This window comes from Schistocerca serialis, chromosome 2 (genome assembly GCF_023864345.2).
Source record: "Schistocerca serialis cubense isolate TAMUIC-IGC-003099 chromosome 2, iqSchSeri2.2, whole genome shotgun sequence".
Classification (NCBI taxonomy): domain Eukaryota; kingdom Metazoa; phylum Arthropoda; class Insecta; order Orthoptera; family Acrididae; genus Schistocerca; species Schistocerca serialis.
In genome coordinates, this window is record NC_064639.1 from 701,927,179 (window position 1) to 701,943,732 (window position 16,554).

Below are 16,554 nucleotides of genomic sequence, written 5' to 3' on the forward strand. Positions count from 1 at the left end.
ATCGAATTGACTGCCGATTTTCGTGGATGATTAATCGACAAGGGAACTCCACAAGTGCGCGTCTGGTACAGACCAAATGAGTTCAGCGCCTGTGAATGCATCACAGGCGAAGCTGTCAGTAAGATTTGGTGCGAATGTAAAATGTCAGTTTCCCTAGTTTAAGGGGCAGTCAAATGAACCACGAGACAGCTGGAAAAAAGAAGGTGAACTGTTTATTATTTCGAAAGTAATCGCCATAACTGTTAACATATTTGTCCCAGTGTGAGACAAGATGGTCAATATCTTCATGGGGAAATGTTTTCAGTTTGACTACGGAACCAGGCATGCGCCTTTTCTTCCAAAGCAAATCGAAGTCCACGAATATCTTTGGTCAGGGCACCAAAAATACAGAAATATGGGCCGACCCACATGACGCCGAGTTTGTTTCGACTACTCTGCAAAGTTCCGCTTGGAAGCCCTTACACATCCTTCATACAATCTTCATCTCTCCCCATGCGATTTTCACGAAGGAAGACATTCGTAGGCGTCGACTTGCTTCGGACGAAGAAGTGCACTCCTGAGTACAACCACGGAAACATTTTTTCATGAAGGCATTGACCGTCTTGTCTCACATGGGATAAATGTGTTTCAAGTTATTGTTATTACTTTCGAAATAATAAATAGTTTACTTCACTTTTTCCGTGGCGGGTCTCGGTGGCGGAGCGGTTCTAGGCGCTTCAGTCCGGAACCGGGCGACTCCTACAGTCGCAGGTTCGAATCCTGCCTTAGGTTAGTTAGGTTTAAATAGTTCTAAGTTCTAGGGGATTGATGACCTCAGATGTTAAGTCCCATAGTGCTCAGAGCCATTTGAACCATTTTTCCGTCCGGCCTGACTGCCTCTTATACTGTCGTCTTCTCATAACCTCGCGAGATTTAGAGACAGGAAGATGTAAAATGACACAGATCGTTTTCCAATTTTGACTAGCTGTAATTAATTAATTAATTCACGCTACTAAAATCATGTTCCGTAGGTACCATTATGGAAGGACACCTTCATTGATTTGAAACGAGTAAACGAACGCATTAAAAATCAGAATTACCTGTTAGGAATTGTTACTGCTGGCAGTAATAACAATAACTTGCATTACACTGTTCTACTTTACTTGTACTCACAAAAGATGTAAATGCTGATCATAGAATCAGGTGAAAAGCGTCTATTTGAAGAGCAAAAAAACCTTCTGCTTTCCAAGTTAAACTAATTAGCTACTGTTTATCTACAGTTGGTAGCGTAATATTGACATGAATACAATGATAATTACCAAGCGATAAGACTTATCTGCACGTTGTAAGAACGAGGGCTTATGTGTAATGACCATTGATAGTTAGGCTTATCATGTTAATAGTCTAGGAATCGAAATGAGCGCAAATAATCTCACTTCTTATCGATCTAAACAAACAAACACCCACACACACACACTAAACAAACAAACGAACACACACACACACACACACACACACACACACACACACACATGCACGCACGCACGCAGCCGCGACAGACAGCGCAAGACAGTGACAGAAAAGACGTCTAGACAATCAGAAAATCTGTAAAAAGGCTAATGTGATATTTTTTTGTTTTGTATGCATTTACAGGGATTTCTATTTCTCCGTGATGTTCGGGATAGTCCGTTAAAGACTTTTGCCCCAGAGTACACGAACCTCCTACAAATTCTAAATAAGAAAGTCAAAGCAACATGGGAATTATTTTTGTGCCACATATTCTCGTTCTACTAACTACAGTTCACTTGAAATCAACTTGTATTACTTGCCAAAAGTAACATAGAAGGTTAAATTTAATGAGAATCTAGTGTACGAGTATGAGGGGACTTGAAAAAGTAAGTTACACATTGTTATGGCAGGCCGCGTAACTTCTATGCAATGTTGCACTGCACCTCAGCCCATTATTTTTCAACATCGTCTCTCTAAGCAACGGTCAGAACGTTCTATCAATCGTTCAACTGCTTGACAATAAAAGTTCATTTTTTGACCACATAGCCATTCGACAACCGTTCTGTGAACGTCCTCGTCGTTAGAAAATGTCTGCCACACAGTTGTTCCTTCAGCTTGCGGAAAAGATGGAAATTAACATAGCGCAAGATCTGGACTGTATGGTGGATGCTTCCAAACCTCTCATCGAAAACAATGAAGCAAAGCGTGCGCGGTATGGCATAGACATGCAGGACAGCATTACCTTCGTTTAATTTTCTAAGTGTCCTGTTCTTTACTCGTTCGTTTTGTCCACAACCGTACTGCAGTGCGCACTGCAACTCTGGAGTGCGTTTTCGGTTGCTGTGCCATTTCACTGTGACACTACGAAATATGTTACCTGTACTGCTGCAGAACTGTCTCTGAAAGAAACCAAAAGCATTATTCTGATAATGCCCCACTCCAGTTGCGCAGTCGCCTTAGCGTGGGACGACATGTGTGACTTCCTTTCTGAAAACGCTATGTTAAGAATGCCAAATTGACTTGAAGAGGAAAATGCAAGAGGAGCGGTTTGCTACGTTGCCATATTGGAGATGAGAGCCAAAATACATGACGTTGACGGATCTGAGTACAAACCCGTGCTGTTATTCTTGAATATTTGTTTTCTGCCTTTCTACAGTTTATAGGCGTAGTGGTCGCTTCCCATACCTTCCGGAGCCGCAAGCTCACGGAGCTGTTTCTAAATGAGCCGCGTTTTTAGGGGCTAATAATTAACATCAAGGAAGGAACAATATTTAAAAAATAACGCTATTGAACTATTTTATTACTTAACAAGAAACTGGAAGTTACATTTGTGATCTGCTTTTTCGAGAGTTTGCTTTTGCTGTGAGCTTTTTGAAATCTGGCAGATAATTTGTGAGCGCACTTCGCACAAGTTCACTTATATTTTATCGGGTAGAGCAGATCGATACTTAGATTTGATAAACGTCAGTGTTAAGTACAGTAATTCACACATATAAGTGGTACCAAAAATAGTGATAAATTTCTTGGTACACTCTCTTGTTAGTGGATATTTTTCTTCTAGAACCTTCTTCCAAAATTCAGTAGGGTGAGGGGGGGAGGGGGGGGGGGAGAGGGTACTGTCACCACACCATGGTTACTCGTCTTCACGCCCTAGTATCTGAAAGAATATCAGGTGGCTGCAGCAGAACGTTTACAACTGGCGTTTTGTACTGCGCCAAAAGTAACAGATCAGAGACGGTTTTAAATAATATAACTTCATTAATTCAAAACTGTCACAGAGAGACGGAAATTCGGACGATAGTTTCGTATATAAAAGGGTTTAGAAGTCAGTTTAATCTATCGAATTATCCGTGCTTTTTGGAATTAACTAACTCGTATCTGGGTGAACAACTTGGCCACTTTTCCCGGCGGTTAGTGTGGCCACTTTGCTCGATCTGAAGCAATGTCGACTTTAGTGACCCACTCAAGAAACGACCAAACCGAAGTAAATAACAATAAATTACATTTCTATTCCATAGGACGTTGTTTGAATATTGATATGGTAAAAAATTATTACTCTCCCTACAAGTGAGGCAACAAGACTAACATAAATGACTTATCTTATTTCAGACGACTGAAAAACAAAAACATTTTTACTAAAAAATACTGGAACCAGCTTCCTCTGTCCATCTTTTGAGAACAATGGCGATGTGTATTAGAACCAATGGCGATGTGTATTAGAACTAATACTTCTCAGCAGGCAGCAACGCTGTCCGCAAGAAATATGCATTACCACACCTTCCCCTTCCGATCTTATTATTAATTGGTAACCTCCATAAAGTAGAATGTTTTGAATGTCATTTTTCTTTTAGTGATTGCATTGTATTACAGCAGTCTTAATTTTATTTCATATTACTTGCTAGAAACATGTACCACATTTGAAGATGACCGTCTCTATAAAGCGCATTCACGAATCCATGTTACTTCCGTTTGACATTTATACCGCCGCAGTTGTTCGGTGCTCTCTGCACACGTTCATCAGTTGTCAGCACTGGAAGACAAACAATAAAATAATTCCCCCTCTCACTATTATTAACCCCGCATTGGTCGCAATAAATACCACTTTGTCCCTGACCTAAGCGGCAAACTTTACTTAGCTCACGGCCGAATTTAGCAACGTCAATTAAAATTAAGCACATCTTAAAATATTATTGTCTCTGTAAGCATTTTTGTTTGTTATTGAGTGAGAAAGATAGTCTTAAGAAGCTCTTAACGTTAGTGGAGTTTTTGGATTCGGCTGTTAGTTGCTAGATTCATATTGTAACAAAATATGGCTGAAAACCGTGAGACGCACGAATCCTTGATTCGGGCCGTATGCGGCCGCGAGCCGCTATTTGACGACCACTGCTTCAGTGCGTTGTCCTCTTGAAGCTCCAGTAGCTCCAATTGTACAGCTGCTGAACCCTTAACAACTGGTAGTGAAACGGGACAGCCACCAACAAGGAAAGGACTTTCCAAGAATGAAAATGAATGTGTAATTAGTCTCCTCAAAAACTGACGTTTATTTCTTCAGCAAGGTCAGACATTCTACTTAAATAACCTTGTATTTGCACCTAACTACAGGACGGCTTTGAGTAATTTTGTTCAAGAATATGAAATGAACAAATTTTTTAGTCTCAAGATGTTCCCGGAAGAGTCTTAAATTTATAAGAAAGCTGAAAACAGATTGCGCTACATCAGAACAAAGTTTATGTCTTCCTTATAATGATGTGTTTATTGTTTGTAAATGCTGAACAATGTCAGTAAGAAAGGCCATATCTAACAGACACTGTGGCTCATCAAGATAAGGGAAAGATTTTCTTTTTTCTTGCAGAAATTGCTTGATTGCATCTAGTACTTGGAAAAATCTGCCCAGAACATTAACTACTGATAGCCATCTCAATAAAAAATACCACACACGTCATTATGAAGGTCGTCATTGCTGATTTCTTTTCTGTAGGATTTGAACTGTCGACGTGTTTTTGCATTTGAGCTAACGCCGCTCACAATTTTAGCACCACCTGCATAACAAGTGGATACTGAAAATATTTAGATGCTAAATGTTCTCCATGGATAACACAGTGGACAGGTAGGAATACAGGGTGCGAAGTAACAGCATTCAAAAGCCCTACAAGGCCTTGGTTTTTACCTGTCATAGCCACTGAATATTTTACTAAAACACCATGCAGGGCTTCTTTAATATCACAACCTCGAGTAGTATTCTTCTGTGTAACAAGGTCAAAGATCTCTCCCACCACGTCCATGTCATTTGATACATATCTTACAAATATGGCAAGTTGCGGTTTGTCTTGGATATCTAACTATTGCCACCTAGAATAACTCCGAAAGTATGATAGGAGCTGAAACGTTTGTGGGACAAATGATGCATGGGGCAATGGAGGCCATAACATGACGTTGGTTTTTTGTTGTTAGATATGAAGGTCAACTTTGTTTTCTAAGTGGGACGCTATACAGTGGTACTTATTTTCTGATAGCTGCTATCGAGACGAATCCAATGATGTGTAACAGTGAGGTCTTCTAAGGTCATCGCAGGTTCGAATCCTGCCTCGGGCATGGATGTGTGTGATGTCCTTAGGTTAGTTAGGTTTAAGTAGTTCTAAGTTCTAGGGGACTGATGACCTCAGATGTTAAGTCCCATAGTGCTCAGAGCCATTTGAACCATTTTTTTTTCTTCTAAGTTCAAAAAGGTGGTATGAACGTCCATTTACAGAAGGTGTTCGAAGTGATGACCATTGGTATCAATGCAGTGGATCAATCTTCTTATCGTGCATTGAGTGGTATTCCTTACCATTTCGACATTTATCGAAGCACATGCTCTGAAAATTCTCTCTCGATTATCGTGCAAAATAGTAAATATTCGCCGAATACGGCATATCCATCTAACGTGCCATTGACATGTAAACACCATTCGATGCAATACAACACTAATAGGAACGGTAAAACTAGTATCGTCGTATCAAGAGAATGTGAATGATGTATTCCTTCGAAGAACAAGTCGTCATGCTTCTCATTTACGGAGAATGCCAACGAAATTCAGTGACAGCTAGAAACTTATACGTTGGAAGATATCCTCAACGTACTCACCCTACACGTCGTACTCGTACATTTGAATATGTGTATGATAAATTGAGAACAACTGGATCTTTAAAGCATCGGAAACATATCCGGCAAAGGAAAGTTGCTAACGAGGAAACGGAAATTGGTACTCTTGCCACTGTGGTTCGAAATCCTTGTGTTACGACACATCAAATCGCAAGGGAATCTGGCATGAGCCAGAGTAGTGTTGTTCGTGTTCTGCATCGTCATAAATATCATCCTTACCATAAGGAAAGTTGCTAACGAGGAAACGGAAATTGGTACTCTTGCCACTGTGGTTCGAGATCCTTGTGTTACGACACATCAAATCGCAAGGGAATCTGGCATGAGACAGAGTAGTGTTGTTCGTGTTCTGCATCGTCATAAATATCATCCTTGCCGTATCAGTCTCCACCAAGAATTAACTGCTACGGATTGTATGCGTCGCATTGAATTCTGGCGATGGGCTCAACTTCAGATTCAGATGGATGACACATTTATTAATTTGATTTTATTTACTGACGAGGCTACATTCATGAACCATGGAAATGTTAATTTGCGCAACATGCATTATTGGGCAACTGAAAATCCATGCTGACTGCGGCAAGTTGCACACCAAAAACCGTGGTCGGTGAATGTATGGTGTGAGATTATGGAGGACAGAATTATAGGCCCATATTTCATCAAAGGAAATCTTAATGGTAGGACGTACACCACATTCCTGCAAGAAACATTAGGTCTGTTGAGCTGGCCGCGGTGGCCGAGCGGCTCTAGGCGCTTCAGTCCGGAACCGAGCAACTGCTACGGTCGCAGGTTCGAATCCTGCGTCCGGCATGGTTGTGTGTGATGTCCTTAGGTTAGTTAGGTTTAAGTAGTTCTAAGTTCTAGGGGCCTGATGACCTCAGATGTTAAGTCCCATAGTGCTCAGAGCCATTTGAACCATTAGGTCTGTTATTGTAAGAAATACCTTTAGGAACAAGGAACAGAATGTGGTATCAACGTGATGGGTATCCGGCACATTTTTCGCGGATGGCTAAAAATGAATTGTAGAGACAATTCCCAAATCGTTGGACTGGACGCGGAGGAGATGTGTCGTGGCCGGCTCGTTCACCAGACTTGACACTTGATTTGTTTCTTGTTGGGATTCGTAAAAGACATCGTTTATAATGCCGCTCGAACTACACTTGGAGAAATGCGAGAGAGAATTGTTCAAATGGTTCAAATGGCTCTGAGCGCTATGGGACTTTGAGGTCATCAGTCCCCTAGAACTTAGAACTACTTAAACTTAACTAACTTAAGGACATCACATACATCCATGCCCGAGGCAGGATTCGAACCTGTGACCGTAGCGGTCGCGAGGTTCCAGACTGAAGCGCCTAGAACCGCTCGGCCACAATGGCCGGCGAGAGAATTGTCAGAGCATGTGCTTCGATAAGTGCCGATGTGATAAGGAATACCACTCAATCCATGACAAGAAGATTGCGGCACTGCATTGATACCAATGGTCATCACTTCGAATACCTTCAGTAAATGGACGCTCATGCCACCTTTGTGACCTTAGCTGGCCTTCAAAGACTTTACTGTTACACATCATTGGATTCGTCTCGATGGCCACTGTCAAGTACCAAACTATAGCATCCCATTTAAAAAACAAATTTGACCTTCATGTCTCTGAAGCGACCCCACCTAGCAACAAAAAATCAACGTCATATTATGGCCCCCGTTGTCCCATGTAACTTTTATCCCACAAACTTTTCAGCTCTTATCATACTTTCGGAGTTATTCTAGGTGACAATAGATAGTGGCTCACCATATATATCGTTACTAACAGCAGAAACTCGCCTCATTATTGTACCAGTACGTCTAGAAGCGGGCATTTGGTCAACCAGTTTTCGTGGTACCTTTTTTACGGGGTCTCAAATAGAACAACTTGGGCTATGTTGACCTTTATAAACTCCCACTCTGTGTAAATTTTCTTTGATTTTAAAATATTAAAAGCCAAGACGAAGGCAGCTTCGATTGTTAAATCAGCTTCCCTGAAATACGTGATCGTAATCCTGCTCTGCATTTGAAATTTTTCCTTTAATGACGACAGCCTAGCTTTCCTTAAGGATGTCTTTCCTGAAACCATTGTGGTTAGTGTCATGATGGCATTTGAGATTACTGGCCTTATACTGGGACAATTTGACACTAGAGACACATCGGTGCGTTCCCTTCTACAAAACGAATTTCTCCTCCCACTCTTTATTAAGGATTCTGTTTTTCTTCTTCGTATTTATACTTCTGGGGTAACATTGTAACTCTTAGGACACTAGCAATAATCACAAGTTTACTTACCTGCTGAAATAAGTAACCACGTTATTAGCTACTAATGTGACCGACTACTCACTGCCGCATCTCGATACGTGCCGCTACATGGCCGGCGCGGCGCGGTGTAGCGTTGTCAAATCTACAAGATATTTTTTTTAGAGGCGGAGCCCCTCCACGCCCATACCGGCATGATGGCCAATACAATAGGTCTACTGCTATCTATGCATAAGGGTTGGTATTCACTAAAGTGAGGTGTCGCAGGATGTGGGTACTGCGATGTTCGCGTACATCTGGTTAAGGTTAACAATTAATACGCGCTCATCTGGAGATAGATTGGGTCGAAATCGAACGAAGGGTAGCGGTTTGAAGGGCAGAGGAAAAAAAGTGCCAAGGCAAGAGCCAAGGGAAAAAAAACCTATGCGATAGTTAGGGCGGATGGTAAGAGCAGTAGCGATTGTCTTGCTGCCTGCGATAGATCGTGCAAGGATAGGCTTTGTTGTAGTGGGTATCATGCATGTCGATACCTTGACGTTGTGCGGTTGTGTTGCTCGGGGGCTGGCGCTGGGTGCTGGTGCAGAGTCCTCGTTCAGTGTCAGCAACCTGCAACAGTTAGGTTTATTATCGATCTTGCGTCCGATAGGTCATGTACCGGAAGCACAGTGTGAGGGAATGTTGGCGGATTGTTTGTGCGTCTGTGGGCGAGCTCGTCGGTGTCCCTGCAGTGGCCTGTTGGTCGGCTCTAATAGCAGTTGGTAGTTGCCAGTCAGTGTTGCTGATATGCAGGGGCTTGCCGACGTTTGTCGCTGTTTGCGTATGTTAGTTAACCATAGGTGGCTATGCCCTAGCTAGCAGTGTCTTTGGCCGCTTGTGTTTGCACCTGTGGTTGTAATCGTAGTTTCCCAGAGTGAGGATGAAAGGATTGTTAGAGTGTCTCGAGTTCCTGTATAGTCGTGTGGCGTGTTTTTTGAATACTTCCTTGAGGGTATCAAGGCGGTATTCATGGTGAAGATCCACGGTGCGTGTGTAGCGTGGAGCGTTGCTAATGATTCGTAGCACCTTGTTCTATATGATCTGCAGGCGGCGCAGTCGTGTAGGAGCTGCATATTCCCAGACGGGAGCTGCGTACGTCATCAGAGGTCTAATCAGTGTCATGTATATGGACCTCGACACCCTCCTATTCAGTGTGCTTTCCCTTTTGAGCACTGGGTAGAGCTGTTTGAGCCTCGCGTGCGCTCGGTTGGCAACGTACTCGATGTGGTCCCCCATGTAAGTTTCCGGTCCAGCCAGACACCAAGGTATCTGACTCTCTCTCGGAAACGTATTGGGCGTGTATGTAGTGTTATCGGTCTACAGTGTTGATGTTTGCGCAGTAGTTTCGGTCTGCGTGTGAACAGAACTGCTTCGCACTTGTCGACGTTTACTTTAATACACCATCGCTCCAACCAAGGCTCAGCTGTTCAGAGTGCTGTCTGTATTCGTGAATTGATGTTCGACGGTTCCCAATCTTGCGCAAGGACGGCGGTGTCATCCGCGTAGACGGCTAACGTCGTGTTTTGTGTTGCTGGGAAGTCATTAATGTACAGGTTAAACAAGATGGGCCCTAGGATGCTTCCTTGGGGTACTCCAGCTTGGGTACCGTGTTGTGTTGATTGTTTATCCTGCACATTAGTGTTGAAACATCTGTTCGTGAGATATGAGTGTATGAAACGTACGAGTCCGTCCGGGAAACCAGCTTCGCTTAGTTTTCGTATGAGTCCGTTGTGCCAGAGACGGTCGAAAGCCTTTTCAATGTCTAGGAACACGGCCCCTGTGGCTTTGTTCATGTTGTAGCCGTGTGTTATATGTTCGACTATGCGGAGGAGTTGTTGTGTTGTCGAGTGGTGATTCCTAAAGCCGAATTGCTCCGGTCTTAGGGTGTCATTGGCGATGCAATGCCTAGTGATACGTTTTAATATTACCTTCTCAACAATCTTGCTGAGCGAACACAGCAGACTGATGGGTCGGTAATTTTGTGGGAGGGAGTGGTCTTTCCCTGGCTTCCTGAACATCAGGACCTTGGCCGCCTTCCAAAAGTTAGGGAAATGTTGGTGTTTCAGGATGGCATTCGTTAAGTGTGTGAGGTATTCTACGGCTTTATCCGTGAACTCCTGGAGGACACGGTTTTGAATGCCATCAGGCCCAGGGGCTTTCCTAGCGTTGGTGTGCTTGATAGCCCATGTGATTTCATTTGTGCTAGTACGTCTAATTTAGTTGCGCGAGGGCTGGGCTACAAGTCGTGTAACCTCCTGGTCCAGGCTGCACAGCTGTGAGATTGGACAAGGAGTTCCTTTTGTATTAAGCCGCTTCCATGCCGACCGCGCCACACTGTGCAAAGCCAACAAAAGAGGTTCGGCGCAGCGCGGCGGATCACGTGTGGATGGCAAACCGCGCCGCTCTACGCAACCACGAATAAAAGTTGCGCGCAGTGTCGGTACATTAAAGTAAATGATTCGTGCGCAGCACTGTTTGGACGGTGGTTTTCGTTTTCCATTTTTAATGTTATGCGCATCCACACCCACACATACACGCACTGAAACATTGCTGTGTACCTACGAGCAGTCTGCTGCTACCTGCGCTGCTATGCGACGCGCGCTTGTGTGTAGCGCGGCGTAGCGCGACCGGCGTGGGCGCGGCTTTATGTTAAGTGTACATCATTTGTTTTACTTTTTAAAATTTTATTAGTTTTGTATTTTATTTATTTATTTTATTTCAAGAGCTACACTACTTCGAAGCAAGAGCTGCGTGAGACTCGCGAGCCTCGTGGCCATCCCTGGTTTATAGTTTGTGCGACCAACACACGCTGCAAGTTTGTGGCAGTAAACAATGTTCTTAAATCCACAATTCGCCTGAATACCTGGAAGGATACACCTAGTAAAGGTATGTTAATCGTTCTTATCTCAGGCACAACAGCACTATGGATACGAAAGATATGCGCCGTAATATTGCTTCCTGGACGTTTTGCTTGAAATGCAACATTTCGTAAGCTAATCTTCTGAGAGCATTATCTTCTTCAACCAATGGATATGTTCAGAACAGACAGCTTGAAAAAGTAATATGTGTTGTACGACGAGCCGGCCGGTGTGGTCGAGCGGTTCTAGGCGCTTCAATCTGGAACCGCGCGACCGCTACGGTCGCAGGTTCGAATCCTGCCTCGGGCGTGGATGTGTGTGATGTCCTTAGGTTAGTTAGGTTTAAGTAGTTCTAAGTTCTAGGGGACTGATGACCTCAGATGTTAAGTCCCATAGTGCTCAGAGCCATTTGTTGTTCGACGTTTTCAAGAGCCACCTGAAACGTTCCTTACACCTTCCGAAAATCTTTGTGCTGGCTATCATCGGCTATTATTTTGCCTTGAGAAGGAAGAACGGCGACTTCGGATACAGAGAGAGAGAGATTTTGCAACGGGTACAGTTAAAAAGGATAGATTGTCGGCTTCATTATACACCTATTCTAAGGGCGAAGTCTAGTTTTACCTGCATTGGTACAAGCTCATTAGCTTAGGGCTTCACGCGGTTTATGCATAGCTCATGCTAAGTCAGTGCTATAACCCCAAGCTACGGCCAATGTTATAACTACATCTCCCCCGCGGAAGTTTAATCCTGTACGGCACATATGAAATGCTCTTTGTCGATGTGTACCTGATTTTGTCAGTCCTAAAGAAGTTGCAAAGTAGAAACTAAATACGATGAGAACAAATAGCCAACTGCTTGATTTTCACAATGCCCATCATGGACACTGATACGGGACATGTCCTCCATTTAGCATTGAGGCAAACGGCTTCCGAATGTCTTCTTGAGGAATGCAGTGCCAGTTCATGAATACTGCTGATTGACGGCCGGTATGAAATATACGCTATCTGATCAAAAACATCCGGAAACCTGTATGTAATGCGCAATCGGTCATTAGAAGCCAAGAGAGGCGGACCTGTCAGTATAAAAGAAAGCGGGGAGTATCGTGTTGCCATTAGAGAAGAAGTGACAGCGGAATTTGTCGGTCACGAGAGCTCAATGACTTCCAGCATAGACTAATGACAAATCGATCAAGAATATTCATACCTTTCTAAAGTTGCCCAAATAGACTGTTAGTTACGTGAATGTGAAGTGGAAATGCGAAGGAAGGAGCTCAGCTAAACCGAGACCCGGCAGACCTCACGTATTGACGGACAGGGACCAAAGAACGTTGTGGACGGTGATTATAAAAAAAATCGCGCGAAATCAATGGGAGGAAGCACTCGTGAGTTCCAAAGTATACCAGCAGTCCAGCTAGCACGATTGCGGTGTGTGGAGGTCCAACGGTCGAACAGTTCTTCGTAAGCCACACACTGCTAAGTGACTCTTGAGGCAGTGTAAAGGGCGACGCCACTAGACAGTAGATGACTGGAAACGAGTGATTTCGAGTGACAAATCACGTTATACTCTGTGGCAATCCGATGGAAGAATTTGGGTTCGTCGACTGTTTGGAGAACGTTACCTGCCATCACGTGTAGTGCCACCAGTGGAGTACGGAGGAGGTGCTGTTATGGTATGGGAGGGGCGGCTTTTGTGGTTCAGGTGTGATTCCGTTATTGTCCCTAAGAAAACGTTAAATGTGGGATATGAACACATCTTACAACATAGTGTACTGCGTACAGTAGAGGAACAGTTCGGAGACAGTGATTGTTTGTATTAGCATGACAATGCACACTGTCATAAAGGACCATCTGTGAGGCAGCGGTTCGTGAACAATAATGTTCCTGAAATGGACTGACCCGCCCAAAGTCCCAGCCTGAACACAGTATAACACCTTTTGGATGAGTTGGAACGTGGATTTCCCTCCATAATCCAGCTCCAACATCACTAAATTCTCTGGTTTTGGGTCTTGAGGAACAGTGTGCTGCCATTCCTCCACAGCCATTCACACACCTTATTGAAAGTGCTCGCTACAGAGTTCAAGCCGTGATAAAGGCGATGGGTGGAGACACCCTATATTAATGTCCACTAATAGGTATCTGGGTACTTTTGATCAGATAGGGTACAACTTTCCATCACATCCCATTCAAGCTCTATGGGTAACTAATCAGGCGCTCAGGTAGAGCAGTCAGGGTTCTGTACACTCCTCAAGTCGTTCATAGTATCACAGGGAGTGTGAGGTCTTACGTAATCCTGCTGGAAAATACCATTTGGTACCCTGGCCACGAAGGTTGTAACAGAAAGATCTAGCATAGTGGCTTCAGTGGGCAGGTAGATCAGAAAATTTAAAAAGGGAAATGAATAGGATGAAGTTAGGTATAGCGGAAATTAGTGAAGTTCGGTGGCAGGAGGAACTGGACTTGACTTCTGATCAAGTGAATACAAGATTATAAATACAAAGTCAAGTAGGGGTAATGCAGGAGTAGGTTTAAAAATGAGTAAGAAAATAGAAATGTGGGTAAGCTTCTATGAATAGCGTAGTGAACACGTTATTGTAGCCAAGATTGACACGAAGGCCACATCTACCACAGTAGTGCAAGTTTATATGTCAACTAGTTTCGCAGATGATGAAGAGATTGAAAAAAATGTATGATGGGATAAAAGAAAAAAATGGCTCTGAGCACTATGGGACTCAACTTCTAAGGTCATGAGTCCCCTAGAACTTAGAACTAGTTAAACCTAACTAACCTAAGGACATCACAAAGATCCATGCCCGAGGCAGGATTCGAACCTGCGACCGTAGCGGTCTTGCGGTTCCAGACTGCAGCGCCTTTAACCGCACGGCCACTTCGGCCGGCTGGGATAAAAGAAATTATTGCGATAGTTAAGGGAGATTAAAATTTAATTGTGATGCGGAACTGGAATTCGATAGTAGGAAAACGGTGTGAAGGAAAAATAGTAGGTGAATACGGACTGTAATAAAGGAATGAAAGAGGAAGCCACCTGGTGAAGTTTTGCACAGAGCATAATTTAATCATCGCTAACACTTGGTTTAACAATCGAAAAAGAAGGTTGTAGCCTGGAAGAGACCTGGAGACAGGGGAAGGTTTCAAACTGATTAGGTAATGGTAAGACAGAGATTTAGTAACCAAGTTTTAAATCGTGAAACATTTCCACGGACGAATGTGGACTCTAATCCCAATTTATTGGTTATGAACTGTAGATTAAAACTGAAGAAATTGGTAAAAGATAGGAAATTAAGGAGACGGAAACCAGGATAAGTAAAAGAACCAGTGTTGCTGAGAGTTTCAGAGGGAGCATTAGGCAGCAGTTGACTACAAAAGGGGGAAGGAATACAGTAGAAGACGAATGGGTAGCTTTGAGAGATGAAATAGGGAAGGCAGCAGAGGATCAAATAGGTAAAAAGATGTAGTAGAAATCCTTGGATGACACAGGAGATACTGAATTTCAAATGTTCAAATGTCTCTGAGCACTATGGGACTTAACTGTTGTGGTCATCAGTCTCCTAGAACTTAGAACTGCTTAAACCTAACTAACCTAAGGACATCACACACATCCATTCCCGTGGCAAGATTCGAACCTGCGATCGTAGCGGTGGCGCGGCTCCAGCCTGTAGCGCCTAGAACCGCTCGGCCACTCCGGCCGGCCATACTGAATTTACTTGATGGAAGGAGAGAATATAAAAATTCAGCAAAAGGAGTAGGCGAGAAATGATTCTAAGAAATGAGAGTGACAGGAAGTGCAAAATGGTTAAGCAGGAACGGCTAGAGGACAGATGTAAGGATTTAGAAGTATATTTCACTAAGGGAAAGATAGGTACTGCTCATAGGAAAATTAAAGAAGCTTCTGGAGAAAGGAAAAGCAGCTGTATGAATATCAAGAGCTCAGATGGAATACCGTAAGCAAAGAAGGAAAAGCTGGAAGGTGGAAGGAGTATAAAGAAGGTCTATAGAAGGAGATGAACTTGAAGGCAGTATTATAAATGTGGAAGAGGACGCAGATGAAGATGAGGTGAGAGATATGTTACTGCGAGAAGAATTTGACAGGATATTGAAATACCTAAGTCCAGACGACACTCCGGGAGTAGACGACATTCCATCATCACTACTGACAGCCTTGGAAGAGCCAGTCATGGCAAAACTCTACCATCTGGTGTGCAAGATACACGCGAAAGGAGAAATACCTTCAGACTTGAAGAAAAATGTAACAATTCCAATTACAAAGAAAGCAGTTGCTTAAAGGTGTGAAAATTACCGAACTGTCACTTTTTTATGTCATGGATGCAAAATACTAACACGAATTCTTTGCAGAAGGATGGAAAACTGGTAGAAGCCGACCTCGGGGAAGATCAGTTGGCATTCCGGAGAAATGTAGGAACACGCGAGGCAATACTGATCGTATGACTTAAATTAGAAGATAGGTTAAGTAAGAGCAACCATACGTTTATAGTGTTTGTAGACTTACAGAAAGCTTTTGACAATGTTGCCTGGAATACTCTCTTTGAAGTTATGAATGGATCAGGGGTAAAATACTGGGATCGAAAGGCTTTTACAACTTGTACAGAAACCAGACAGTAGTTATGAGAGTCGAGAGGCATGAAAGGGAAGCAGTGATTGAGAAGGAGGTGAGACAGGGTTGTACCCTATCCCCGATTTTACTTAATCTGTTCATTGGCCACGGAGTAAAGGCAACCAAAGAAAATTTTGTGGTAGCCATTCATGTTCATGAAGAAGAATGCCGATGACATTGTAATTGTGTCAGAAACAACAAAGGACTTGGAAGAGGAATTGAACCGAATGGGCAGTTTCTTGAAAGGAGGATATAAGATCAACATTAACCAAAGCAAAAGGATAATGGAATGCAGTGGAATTAAATCGGGTGATGCTGAGAGAATTCGGTTAGGAAACGAGATAATTGAAGTACTAGATGATTTTTCGATATTTGGACAGCAGAATAGCTGATGATGGCTGAAGTAGTGAGGATATAAAACATTGACTGCCAATGGCAAGAAAACAGTTTCTGAAGAAGAGAAATTTGTTAACATCGAATATAGATTTAAGTGTCTGGAAGTCTTTTCTGAAAGTATTTGTATGGAATCTAACCGCGCATGGAAGCGAAACATAAACAGTTTATACAAGAAGGGAATAGAAGGTTTTGAAATGTGGTGCTACAGAAGGATACCGAAGATTAGATGGTT